The sequence below is a fragment of the Bidens hawaiensis genome, unplaced genomic scaffold, assembly GCF_021521415.1.
Source record: "Bidens hawaiensis isolate Kalapana, Puna unplaced genomic scaffold, B.hawaiensis_p1.1 tig00022145_1, whole genome shotgun sequence".
NCBI lineage: Eukaryota > Viridiplantae > Streptophyta > Magnoliopsida > Asterales > Asteraceae > Bidens > Bidens hawaiensis.
Window position 1 is genome coordinate 125810 of NW_027493427.1, and position 13110 is coordinate 138919.

At 36.4% G+C, this 13110-nt stretch overlaps 1 pseudogene; it reads left to right on the forward strand.

The window, feature by feature from the left end:
- Positions 1-324: 324 nt before the first annotated feature.
- LOC143564651 (transcription factor bHLH30-like) lies at positions 325-9495 on the forward strand (annotated as a pseudogene).
- Positions 9496-13110: the final 3615 nt, after the last annotated feature.

A 13110-nucleotide genomic window follows, 5' to 3' on the forward strand; every position in this document is an offset into this window, starting at 1 on the left:
GTCAAAAACCGGTTTTTAACCGGTTAACCGGTTATGGAGAAACCGGTTAACCGGTTTTTCCACAACGGTCAAAAACCGGTTTTTTTATAAACCGGTTAACCGGTTTTTCCATAACCGGTTATTAAAAAAAACCGGTTTTTTCATTAACCGGTTTTGGATCTAAAACTTGTAACCGAAATACGAACCGTCGGTTTGTAAACCGGTCAAACCGGTTTTTAAAAAACCGGTTTTCGTAAAAACCGGTTTCCGGTTTAAACCGGCAAACCGGTTCCCCAACCGGTTTTTTTGACCATCTCTATAGAGAGGTGGTGATGTTATCATATTATGTGCTCTAAAAGAGAAGAAGTTCAAGAGGTGGTAAAAGAAGATCATACTCATCATCAAAGCATTCAAAGGTTTCAAGAAAACTAATCAATCCTTCAAGAAATCCAACAACAAAGGATGGGTAGTAATGATTATTCATATACTAATACTACTAGGTTAATGTTCCAACCATCATCATCATCATCATCATCATCATCTCAACTTATGCATCATCATATGGAGTACCCTACCTCGAGTATTGCACAATGACACCATAAACCCGGTTCTTCAATACCCGACCCAAAACCATGATCCATTTATCTTCCCTCCACCACCACCACAACCACCGGTATCATTTTATGGTGGTATGTTTAACCGAAGTTCATCACAGGCTGATCATCATCACCTAAGATTCATATCCGAGACACTAGGCCATATTGTGTACCCCGGATCCGGTCCTTTTGGTCTTCAAACTGACACAAGTAAGATGACTGCACAAGAGATCATGGATGCTAAAGCTTTAGCAGCTTCGAAAAGCCTTAGCGATTAGCGAAGCCGAACGACGACGTAGGAAACGGATTTATAATCATCTTGCAAAGCTTCAAAGGTAAGATATTATGCATTCATTATCTTTCCATTATTTGTTTATTACATTCATCTTTCCTTAACATAAGTGAAAAGTATAGCGTCATGCTATACCTAGTTCTGACAATCACAGACGATTAAACTATTGAAAATTTTTGGTCAAAATAGCCGTCTGACGTTTATCCAGACGGCTGTTTGGGACTATGTTGGGTTAGATGTGAAGCTGTGTGTGTATAGTTGACACCAAAGTATAATATGAACTCGGCCAAATCATTGAACCCGCATAATTATGATCTTTCAAGAACCACTTGAATTGTAAGAATGAACTAAGCTTTTGGTGTTGGAAATCATTCAAGATTTTTTGAGAATGTGGTGAGACCGTGAGAGAATATGTGGGCAAGATAAAGAGAAACCGTTGAGCAGCTATAAAGCTTGCTAGAAAATTGTTTTGCCGGTGTTTTTGAAGTCCTAGAGGTCATGAAAAGAAGCCACAACCTTTTTTACCAACACCAGACAAATTAAGCTTTCTTGTCTCAGTCTTGACTCTTAACACAATTGAATACACACTGAGTATGTGTTTATTAGCTAGCTCATGCTTTAAAACTCCATCATTACATGCACATTCATGATTACTTGCTACTTGCTACTTGCTACTTTCTATTGTTTTGAAATACTTAACTCTTTTTATCTCTAATTGTTTTGTTTTCTTTTCACACTGCTAATCATTCTACATTCAACCACACCTAGCTAGATTGAGCATTGATAAATAAGATAATACAATTTATGTTATGAGTATTCATAATTATAATCATGCATTTGAAAGAAATTAAAGTTATAATACCAAATAGCTAGAATAATGAATACCGATGATATATTATATACCTTTAATCAATGGTAAACATACAATGAAGCTAGTTATTACGCAAAGTTAATCAAATCTTAAACCTAATTATTATAGATATAATTACGATAAACCTAAATTAAGAAGGAATTGATGGTCATAAAAGTGAATAAACGCAAAGAAACGATTATTGAATAAGTCTCAATATATTATACACAAAATATAACTCAAAACCTATATTACACATAAGGGGAAAGTAAATACGATACTCTCACACATCTAACTTAGAGAGAAAGCCTTTCAAAACTACGTCGTTTTGATAAAAGTTACCAAAATTAATTTGAAATCTCCACATTTATCTTTTACCCTTTTTTTTTGGATTCTTCATGACTTTTCTATCAGAGTTGAGCTTGGGAGAAAATCCATGTAAATAAGAATCATGAGATTATTTTTTATCATTACACAAACATAATAAAAAAACAAACCCTATATGATTAAATGCGAAGCAGGAAGCTAAACAGGATAGGAGAGTGCTCGCAACTGCACAATCGGAATTCTTAAATCACAAAAATATTCATACTTTATAATTTACTTTGCTCTTGCAGTTTTGATTGAAAAATAACATTTTAAGGTTTGTTTTTTTAATTGTTTCTAGCTTCAATTAAAAAAAATAGTAATTAAAATTAATATCAGTTATTAATTACTTTTTATTTTCTTTAAGTAATTGGGACAAAACAGTAAGGGACAGGGGCATTTCAAACTAATTTTGGTAATTTTTAATTAAAATGACGTAGTTTTGAAAGGTTTTTCGTCTAAGGTTAGGTGTGTGACAGCACCTACACATAACTCGTATTTCTTTTCATTAAACCTAACTCGGTTGCCATTCAATGTTCTATAATGTCTAACAATTGATTAGACATATAGAGTAACCCTAATTACTTACCAATTTTAATTACAACATAACAAGTAAACATAATCAACTACCGATAAACTGAAGTCCAAAAATACCAACATAATATAAAATCTATCTAATGAATGAAGTTACTATAGGTTAGTTGAAGGAATCTTTTTGTTCGTCATGTAACCAAGAGACTAGCTTTGTGACCAATTCTTTGGGTCTTATATGCGATTCTTTTTGTGTACTCTTAGTTTATCTAAAGTGTTACGTACTCTCTCATAAGACTTTTAAGGCTGAGGGGTGTGGGGCGCAATCCTGGGCGCGAGAGCCCCTCCGCTCGCGCCTCGGGGCGCTAACCCCACACCACTGGGGCGCGAGCCGGGGCGCGAGCGCGGAAATCCAGGCAGGCGTGAGTGTGGTCGCGGGAGAAGAGAGAGAAAGAGCCGTTGAGCTCGAGAGAAAGAGCCGTTGGAGCTCAATATTTAAAAAAAAAAAAACCTTAAAACCCTTATATAATATCCCAAACTCCTATATAATACCCCATTTCATCTATAAAATACCCCATTTCACCCATATCAATCACCACAACTTCAAAATAAAACTCAAAATCAACCATCTTCCCAATTTTTTTTTAAAAAATAATGTCGTCGTACTCGTCTGATTCCGACTCCTCCGAAGAGAATGATTTGCTTCTTCATGTAGGGGGGGTTTTGACCGCAACCGTGGTCGATCTCTTGCAAAATCAAGCCCATCAACCTCGACTCCCGAGGGTTAGAGCACCACCTCGTGATCGTGATCGATCGGGTGCTAACGATACTTTGTTTAGGCATTATTTTAGCCCTCAACCGGTATATGAGGAGTCGGATTTTCGAACTCGTTTCCGAATGAGCAGACAATTGTTCATGCGTATAGCAAGTGATTTAGAGGCACGGTATCCCTTTTTTCAACAAAGGGAGGATGCTAGGGGTCTCCCCGGTTTTACCCCTCTTCAAAAATGCACGGCTGCTATCCGTCAATTAGCGTACGGCATCTCGTCGGACGCTTTGGATGAGCATTTACAGATGTCGAAAATGGTTGCACATGAATCCCTTCATTTTTTCTTCCAAGGTAAAAAACATTAATTTTACTTTTTATTAAATATTTATTACATTTTGTAATATATATTATACGTAGGAGTCATATCGACTTACGCTCGGAGATATCTGCGTAAACCTACAATGTATGACATCCAACGCATATATGGGGTGCACGCACAAAAACATGGTTTTCCTGGGATGCTAGGTAGCATCGATTGTACGCATGTTGGATGGGCTATGTGTCCAACGGCCTGGCGAGGTCAGTTCCACCGTGATGATCATGAAGGGCCGACCCTTATACTTGAGGCGGCGGTGTCACAGGATCTTTGGTTTTGGCATGCTTTTTTTGGTGTTGCTGGGTCAAATAACGACCTTAATGTTATCGATCAGTCAAATTTGATCAACGACCTTATCGACGGGGTTGAACCACCTCAATCTTTTGTTGCAAATGGAGAACTCTTCAAGTACGAGTACTATCTGGTCGATGGTATTTACAACGAATGGGCTTTGTTAGTTCAAGCTTTTACAGATCCAATCGCCGACAAACGGAAGTATTTTACGAAGAAGCAAGAGTCTGCTAGAAAAGATATTGAAAGAGCTTTTGGAGCTATAAAAAAACAATATTATGTTCTGGCGAACCCGATACGTTATTGGACTCGGGAGAGGATAACGGACGTCGTCTACACGTGTCTGATCCTACACAACATGACGTTAGAAGACGAGGGCAAAGCTATCTGCCAAAACTACCAAGGTGACATTCCGCCACAACCGTCCACAATCAGTGATCAACAAAAACTTCATAACATAGCAAATATCAAGAGCCGTGAGATACACGGGGATCTTCGACATGAGTTGGTTGAATATTTGTGGGCGAGGCGACCCGATGATCTTGTATTAGATTAGTGTTATTATTAAGTATTATTGTTTGTTTAATTTTTAGTATGTTTTTTTTTGTAATTTGAATTTTAAAAAAAAATGTGTGTTTTTTTAAATAATTTATGAGTTTTTTTAATAATACGTTTTTTTAATACATTTATAAAAAAATAAAAAAAAAATCCGCTGGAGCCCCTGCTGGAGCCCCTCCACACCAGGGCCAGGGGCTCCAGCGGGGGCTCCAACACCCCCTTATCCAGTTTCTCTCTCTGCTACACGTCACAATATTATTGGCTGGAGCCCCCACTCGCGCCCCCGTTAGAGCCCCCCACACCTCTCAGCCTAAGTTATATGGGCGTTTCTGCATGCACTAGAATGTGTGAAATACCACAGTAACAAAAGTAAGAGAGGCCCCTGGCCCAGTATCCTGTTGTGAAAAATTTTTTGAAACAAGAAAAAGGAAGAGTGTAAGATGGTTTATAGGAGAGAGAAAAAATGTTGAGTGAATATAGGACATCCGTTATTTGAAATGGTGGATGTCAGATTGAACATAGGGGTTGTCAGATTTGTCTGGTGATGTAGCGAGAACCATGTGTTCTGTCATTTGAAATGGTGGATCATGAATATTTTATTAGTGATCCGCCATTTCAAATGACGGATCTCAGTTGGAAGCTGACCGCCAGTCACAATTACCTTTTGATTGACATCCGCCATTTGAAATGGCGGATGTGAACAGTAACTCGTACTAACCCTATGACCCACCAATGTATTTTTTTATTCTATTTCAATGACATCCGTCATTTGAAATGGCGGATGTAAACAGTAATCCGTATGACATGACAACTCCTCCTTTTAATTTTTAACATAACTTAATCTACTAACAAAAAGGACGGGTTCTAAGTTTTTTTTAAACATGCCAATAATGCTCACATGGTTGGGTGGTTGAGAAGCCATCATTAAGAATCTTGAAAACAATAATCCGTATGACATGACAACTCCTTCTTTAAACATTTATCTTTTAACAAAAAGCAAACCTATTTCTTTTATCAAAAAGGACAGTTGAATAATTAAAGGATCTCAACTATCACAAGAGTGGTATTATAAATATGAATTTACCACTTTAATTTTTTTTACATTAAAAAATGACGTTTTTTTTAAACTAGTGCAAGAGTGATTTTAAATATATGGATTTATCCCCTTTATTATTAAAAATTCTAATAATTAATATTGTTAATAAATATAATTAGTATACCTAGCTTAAAGTATTTTTGATTGACATCCGTCATTTTAAATGACAGATGTGAACAGTGCCTGCACCTACCTCTGACCACCGACTTACAAGGAACTTGTATTTTATTATATTTGCCAGACATCCGCCATTTAAAATGACGGATGTCAACAGTACCCGTAAATTTCAAATAACGGGTGTGAACAGTGACTGACATGACAACAAGATTTGGTCAACCGAGATATTAAGCTTTTGAACGGGGTGAACTGCCATGGCCATGACTCACTTAACTCCGAATTATCATCACCGTTTAATGTTAGTTTATCTTTTTGAACAAGTTTAATTATTTACTTTATAAGTTTTTCACGTAATTATTATCATTTGTTAATTCAGCATATGAAACAACATGAAAATTTTTACATAATTATTTTTTTTAAATGTTAGTTTATTTATTTATTTTTTTTGAACAAGTTTAAGTATTTATTATTTATAAGTTTTTTACGTAATTATTATCATTTGGAACAACATGAAAATTTGCTTATTAATTCATTTTTACTTAAAAATAGTTATTGTTACCAACTTTTTTTAAAAGCATGCTATATAGACTCAACATAGGGTGAAAGGTCACATCCCTATAAAAACAAATTTATGGTTTATAGGGTCATCATAGCTATGGTCAAAGAAATCAACAATGCAAGTGCAAGTTTTAACCTTTTAACATGTATTTAATTATATTTTAATGACATCCGCCATTTCAAACGGCGAGTGTGAACAGTAACTTTCGTACTTGACATGACAACCACTTTATGTATTTTATTGTATTTCAATGACATCCTTCATTTCAAATGGCGGATGTCACTGAAATAGAATAAAAAAATACATAGGGGGGTCATAAAAGAAGTACGAGTTACTGTTCACATCCGCCATTTCAAATGGCGGATGTCAATCAAAAAGTAATGGTGACCGGCGGTCAGCTTCCAACTGAGATCCGCCATTTGAAATGGCGGATCACTTATAAAAGCTTCCAACTGAGATCCGCCATTTGAAATGGCGGATCACTAATAAAATATTCATGATCCGCCATTTAATGGCGGAACACATGGTTCTCGCCACATCACCAGACAAAATCTGACAACCCCTATGTTCAATCTGACATCCACCATTTCAAGTGGCGAATGACCTATAAACCATCTTACACTCTTCCTCTTTCCTATTTCAAAAAATTTTTCATCCGGTTGTGGTTCATATGTTTGATGCTTGTAACAAAACATGCGTTCTTATAAGATTGGCACATGTTGTTTCACATTTTTTTCTATTTGTCTTTATCAACCAAAATAAACTATGTAGTTCTATTTTAACTTAAACCCGTTGAATATTTGCATGACTAAACTATTGAGGTTTGATCGTTAGTTAGTCTTTTTCTTTCTTTCTTTCGTTTCTCCTGTTCTTAAGTATTATTGTTCTCCATCTTTATGCCCGCCCTTTAAACGAAACTGATTAGGACCGAAAATGTGGACAAATTATATGGGCAAAAACGGGTTTCAGTTATGCGACTTGTTTCTTAGTCTTATAATTATTTTACCTATGGTAAAGTATGTTAGCCCCATCCGGATCGTTTGGTTTCTGATCATATACGTAATTCTTGGACACCATGTTGATAATCTCACCATAAACAAAATAACAATAACATAGATATGCGAATGTGAACTCTAATGGAATTGAAAATTGTCAAAGTGATTACAATGTTTACGATCTGAGTCTAACATCCTTATATAGATGTTGAAGGGTTGCAAGGAAGGGATGCGACATTTCAAATTGAAATCTTATCCTAAAAACGGTTATTGATAACTGCTCATAACCGTCATCGCTATAAACATGGAGATAAGTATCATATATCCATAATATGTTTGGCCCATGGCCCAAGCACCCCTTGCCATCCATAACAAATGGACCAAGCCCAAACAGGCTTACAACTTAATCAATCCAAACCAACTGTTCACAACTACTAAATAAACGAGAGACTATTAAACGAATTAGACACCGGCCCAACTAATGAATTACGGGTCACAAAGTATTAAGACTATATCTAAACTGCATTGTAGAGGTATTAACATTTTTCGTTTAACTTCATACGTATTCAGAAAGGGTTATATTTCATTTAACTTCTTATGCATTCAAAAAGGGTTATATAAGCTGCATTATAACAATCTGCTTATACTTTTAGACGGACAAGGCCTCATTGCTAGCTGAAGTGATACAACATGTGAAGGAGCTAAAGCGACAAACTTCAATAATCGCGGAACAAAGTCCTGTCCCAACTGTGATTAATGAACTGACTGTGGATCATGCGTCCAACAATGATGGTAAACTTGTAATCAGAGCCTCATTATGCTGCGAGGACAGATCAGATCTCTTGTCGGACCTCATCAAGACTTTAAAAGAACTTAAATTAAGGACCCTAAAGGCTGAGATCACAACTCTTGGTGGACGTGTGAAGAATGTTTTGTTTTCACCGCAGAAGATCATTTAAATGGAAATGATGATCAGCAAATGGTGAAGTACTCGATAAGCACTATCGAAGAGGCCTGAAGAGGTAGGTCCCAGCAGAGCCCAGTTGGACCCGCAAGACTCACCTTGAAGAGGGACGTCTGCGCAGAAACCAACTGGATCCGCAGGACCAACAATGCTCAGAGACGTGACGTCCTTACGCGCAGTACGCAAGCTGTTCCCGCAGGAAATGCCTCCCGATGGTGAAGGACTCCGCCTGTTCCCGCAGCTTCGGATACAAGCCATCAGGGAAGGCCACCCGCGCAGCAAGGCTACACGCACAAGGCACTTAGCTCTCAATCACTCAGTGTCACCTAAAGGAATGAGCAAAGCCGGGAACAATCCCGCATAAAGGCGGGAGGGGGAATACTCCCGCCCATAAGCCAGTCCGTTCGATACAGGAAGATCTTCTGTACTGTACCTGACGAGGTATGGGCAAAAGATCTGACTAAAGATACGACAGCTTATTGACAACAGTATGGCGAGCAGCATGCTCCTGTACTGTATGTCACTATTAGCCGCTGCCTACTCACCAACTCCTGTCATACCACGTGCATAGCCGGCAGTTGGTGGAAAAGGAATAGTATACAGCAGGCCTGGTCACTATCAGCCGCTGCCTACCCACCAACTACCAGCAGGGCACGTGCGTAGGCCACTGTTGGTTGAACAGGAATACTATTCAGCAGGCCACACCTCCTTGGAAACCTACCTTCGGCTATAAATACCACAAATGGTATGACCATCTCATCTTATCATATCTTACCATATTATCATCATATTATACCTGATATCTGCTCTAGCAATCTCTTAATATACATTTATATTTAAAGAGCAATCTAGTCTGATTCTCACGCCGGATGGTGGTCGCAAGGAGGAACCCCCCCCCCCCCCTTCTCAGTGACAAGCTCACGGTGTCTGTTTTGCAGGTTATCAGAAGAACCATCTTCTCTGGGTCTAACCCCTCGTGGGAAACATCTATCTAACCCCCAGGTTACTTGTAATCTGCCCGGGGTCCGGTTAGTGTTTCTTCAAGGCCCTTAAACAAGTGATGGAGAATACAAATGACGATGATTCTACTTCTGGGAATGTAAAGAGACAAAGAACAAACAATATCAACATCCTTGAGCATCATAGATCTCTTTAACCATATATACGCAAGTTAATGGAAGTCACTAACTTGGTTGCTATATAGCGGTTTTCCCCGTATTATCTTTTGTTTGAGTCTGGATTTGTTATCGAAAATGCAGTAGCAAATACCCAGTTTTCTACTAGTGTTATGTGTGGGGTGGTTTGTTTCTAATGTTTTTTCAAGTCTTTTTGTAATGGGTATGCTTAATATGTTGTGGAAATTGTGTGTATGAACAACTGAACAAGAACAAAGCTTTAGTGGTGATGCCCTTGTGTATTTTTCATGAGAGAAACCTAACATGGCTTTTGGAAGGAAACACCATATTTGTTTGTTTCTTATCATGTGTAGAGGAACATGTATTTAATCATAACTATTAACTAGTTTCTCCTTTTGGGTGTTGTTAATTCAGTTGATTTTGTATCTTCATTTTTGTGTATTTTAACTTGCTTTTCACAAAACTTCAATTATTTTTGTTAATATTTTCAACTGTTTAATCCATTCATTTTAGTTATCTTTTCACACAAATAAAATAACAATACCATTAACTCTTTCTCTAAACACACAGCAAGTAATTAGTGGGATAAGTATAATGATGACCCTTAATTTAACTTCTGGGATCATGATTAAGCATAGAAGTGCAAGAATACGAGTTCGATCGTCATCGTCAAGCAAACAAGCACATGTTCTGTTGGGGAGTCAAGATTTGTAACGTTTGGATAGTCTGAGAGTTTGAAACGCCTTCATATTGAAATAATAAAGTGGTATGTTCTAATGAACTTAAGCCGGATAAAACTCAAAACTTCTAAGAAAAACAAGTATTTTATGTGAATTTTGTGAACCGAAGAGAACTAGGAGATGACAAAATGATCCCATATGTATGGGTTATAAAGTAGTTGTTTAACCATCATAACCACCTTTGGTAGTTATATAACCGCCACCTAACTACCTTTTGTAGTTTTATAACCGCCATAACTTCTATTAACAGTTATGTGCGCTGCCTCAAACCCCGTCGTTGTTACTAGATATTCAAATAGTTTTGTTCAAGTGTACATTCCGTACCTTCTAACTTATATTTTAATTTCTCGTTTGATATTAAATGATTTCTAATTACCCAAAATGGCCTAATAACTCAAAAAAATCACCAAGTTTGATGTTCTCTTCTTTCTTTGTAGCAACTTGCATTAATACACACAACAAATTACCGATATATTAGAAATAAGATGCAAGATAAAAAAAGTTGTGCGCTTCATTTTGTCAGGTCATGGATTGAAATAATATTCGAACGAACATTTTTGGCTAAAATCAATAGAAGTACGGATATGCTCCACAGCTGTCCTTGATAATGTCTTTGATATACCTTAAGGTATTTGCTTATTTAAACTTCATCTAGGTTTTTGGATCTACTTATAACTACATTATACAATTTGTTACCTAGAATATTCAGTTCTTTTTTTGTGTTCGCTGATTACACGGATTCATATCCAAATGAGTACTTTTTTAGTTTGCGCCAAAATGGGTTATGCCCAATTGGTTGAGATGTCAATCAAATTACACATAAGAGTTGACCTAGATATCAATGTTTTGACTTTTTTAGTACTATTTAGAAGCTGAAATTACATGTGGCTGGTGAAATTTGAGTGCATGTTATGTTACAGTTACCTTTGTGGTGTATAAATCCAGCAACCGTCGGCCATGAAATTGGAAGAAGCGGCGAGCAATAGACGAGCAACGAATGGTTGGCACAGAAGAATTTAGATGACAGTGGAGGGTTGAAAGAAATGTTTATAAATCTGAATTGGACATTTTAAGAAGGTATTGATTTTGCAAAAAAAGGATGCAATGTTTAAAGCACGATAGAAACCTTGCACTTTGAGTTAACAAATAGGTTGCTTGCAATGTTACTTGAATTATCTGTAGATTAGTATCTGCTTTCTTTATGCTATATGTATTTTTATTTATATATTTAACAAAGAAAAGCGGTTTTTTTGGAGTTGGATGTTTTATTGGGGACAACATCTTTATCCTCTGTGATAGATGAAAAACTTCACGCCTAGACCCTACTATGAGTGGTATTTGGTGCGTTTGCTTTTTTGTAATATATGGATAATACGCAATACGTTGCATACCTAAACGAAATCATAATGTGCACAACTTATAAGTAATTAAAGGAACAAATACAAAAACGACCATAATAAAAATTGGTTTACGCTTACAAAATATGGAATTAAATGAGTAGCACAGTTTTTTTTTCCACTTATATTCTCTGTAAGCTTTTTCAAGAATTTTATCCAAGTCTTATCATTAACCAACATCCTATTGTATGGTCTATTCTATTGTGTTAAATTTAAGATTGATTCGTGACTAATTGTTTCTCTGCCTTTTTGTGAATTACCGACTAGCTTTCATGTTGAAGTTTGGTGTTTTCGTGGATACAATATTTGTGTATCAAGTATAAAACGAAAATTTTACTTGTGCATTGACTGGTCGCACCCCAGTCTTTAGTTAGGTACATTTTATTTACTATTTATAAATGCAATACGTGTCCTATATACATAATGGAAATATCATCAACTTGATAACGATCAAATTATACATCATTGAAGGAAACAGTACCACTTTAAATCCTATATAGCCAACAATAGTGGAGTCATACTCCACACCCGTCGCGAAGCGCAGGCTCTCTGCTAGTATTACATATATGTAATATGTAACATCATATTACATATATGTAGTATATAATTAAGATGCTACCTTGTTCATTAATACTAGCAGATTGCAATAGAATACAATTAGATTTGCTAGAACTTGAATCAGCATCAACAGATGAACTCGGGTGGGCACTCTAATAAAACAAATTAAGGGTTTTCATCAGATAACACCTGTTTTTATCTAGAATCGCCTAAATATGGAATCATAGTGCCAATTTTGTTTGTAAAACTTTCAGACAAAGCAACACATGATCAGTTTACCGGGTAAATGAATGAACCACATGCACTTTGCAATTCCAAGTATCAGTACAGACCACAGCATATTCAACAACCACATGCACTTTGCAATCCCAAGTATCATTTATCACCCAACAAAAATTAACACGACAAACAACACTTGCTAAAATGCATTTCAAGATTCACCAATTCATTCCAAAGGACCATTTTGCTTACAAGAGTATTACCTTAACCTAACCTATATAATATTTTATCTAAAGCAACCCTGTGATTCCATTCCCGAGTACAGAGGAATCACAACTGTTCTTCACACCATAACTTTACTCCAAACAGACAAACACCAGCCGATAGTTTAGCAATCCAAAAGCAGTATTTTATCCAGAATAACCCGTGTGATTCCATTCTTCAGTCGCACCACGGTATATTCCGCTGTAGGTTAGGGTGTGACATGATTGATTGAAGATTTGACCCTCTCATGATTTACTTATGTAGTTGTTGCTCGTTGACTATGAGTTTTGTTGTGTTTGACAATTAAATCTTAGTTGTTTTCACTTATTAGAAAAAAAAAAAATATATATATATATATATATATATATATATATATATATATATATATATATATAGGGGAAGAATAAAGAGAGAATTCATTTTTAGGAAGAGAATTCATTTGTAAAACTTCTAATTA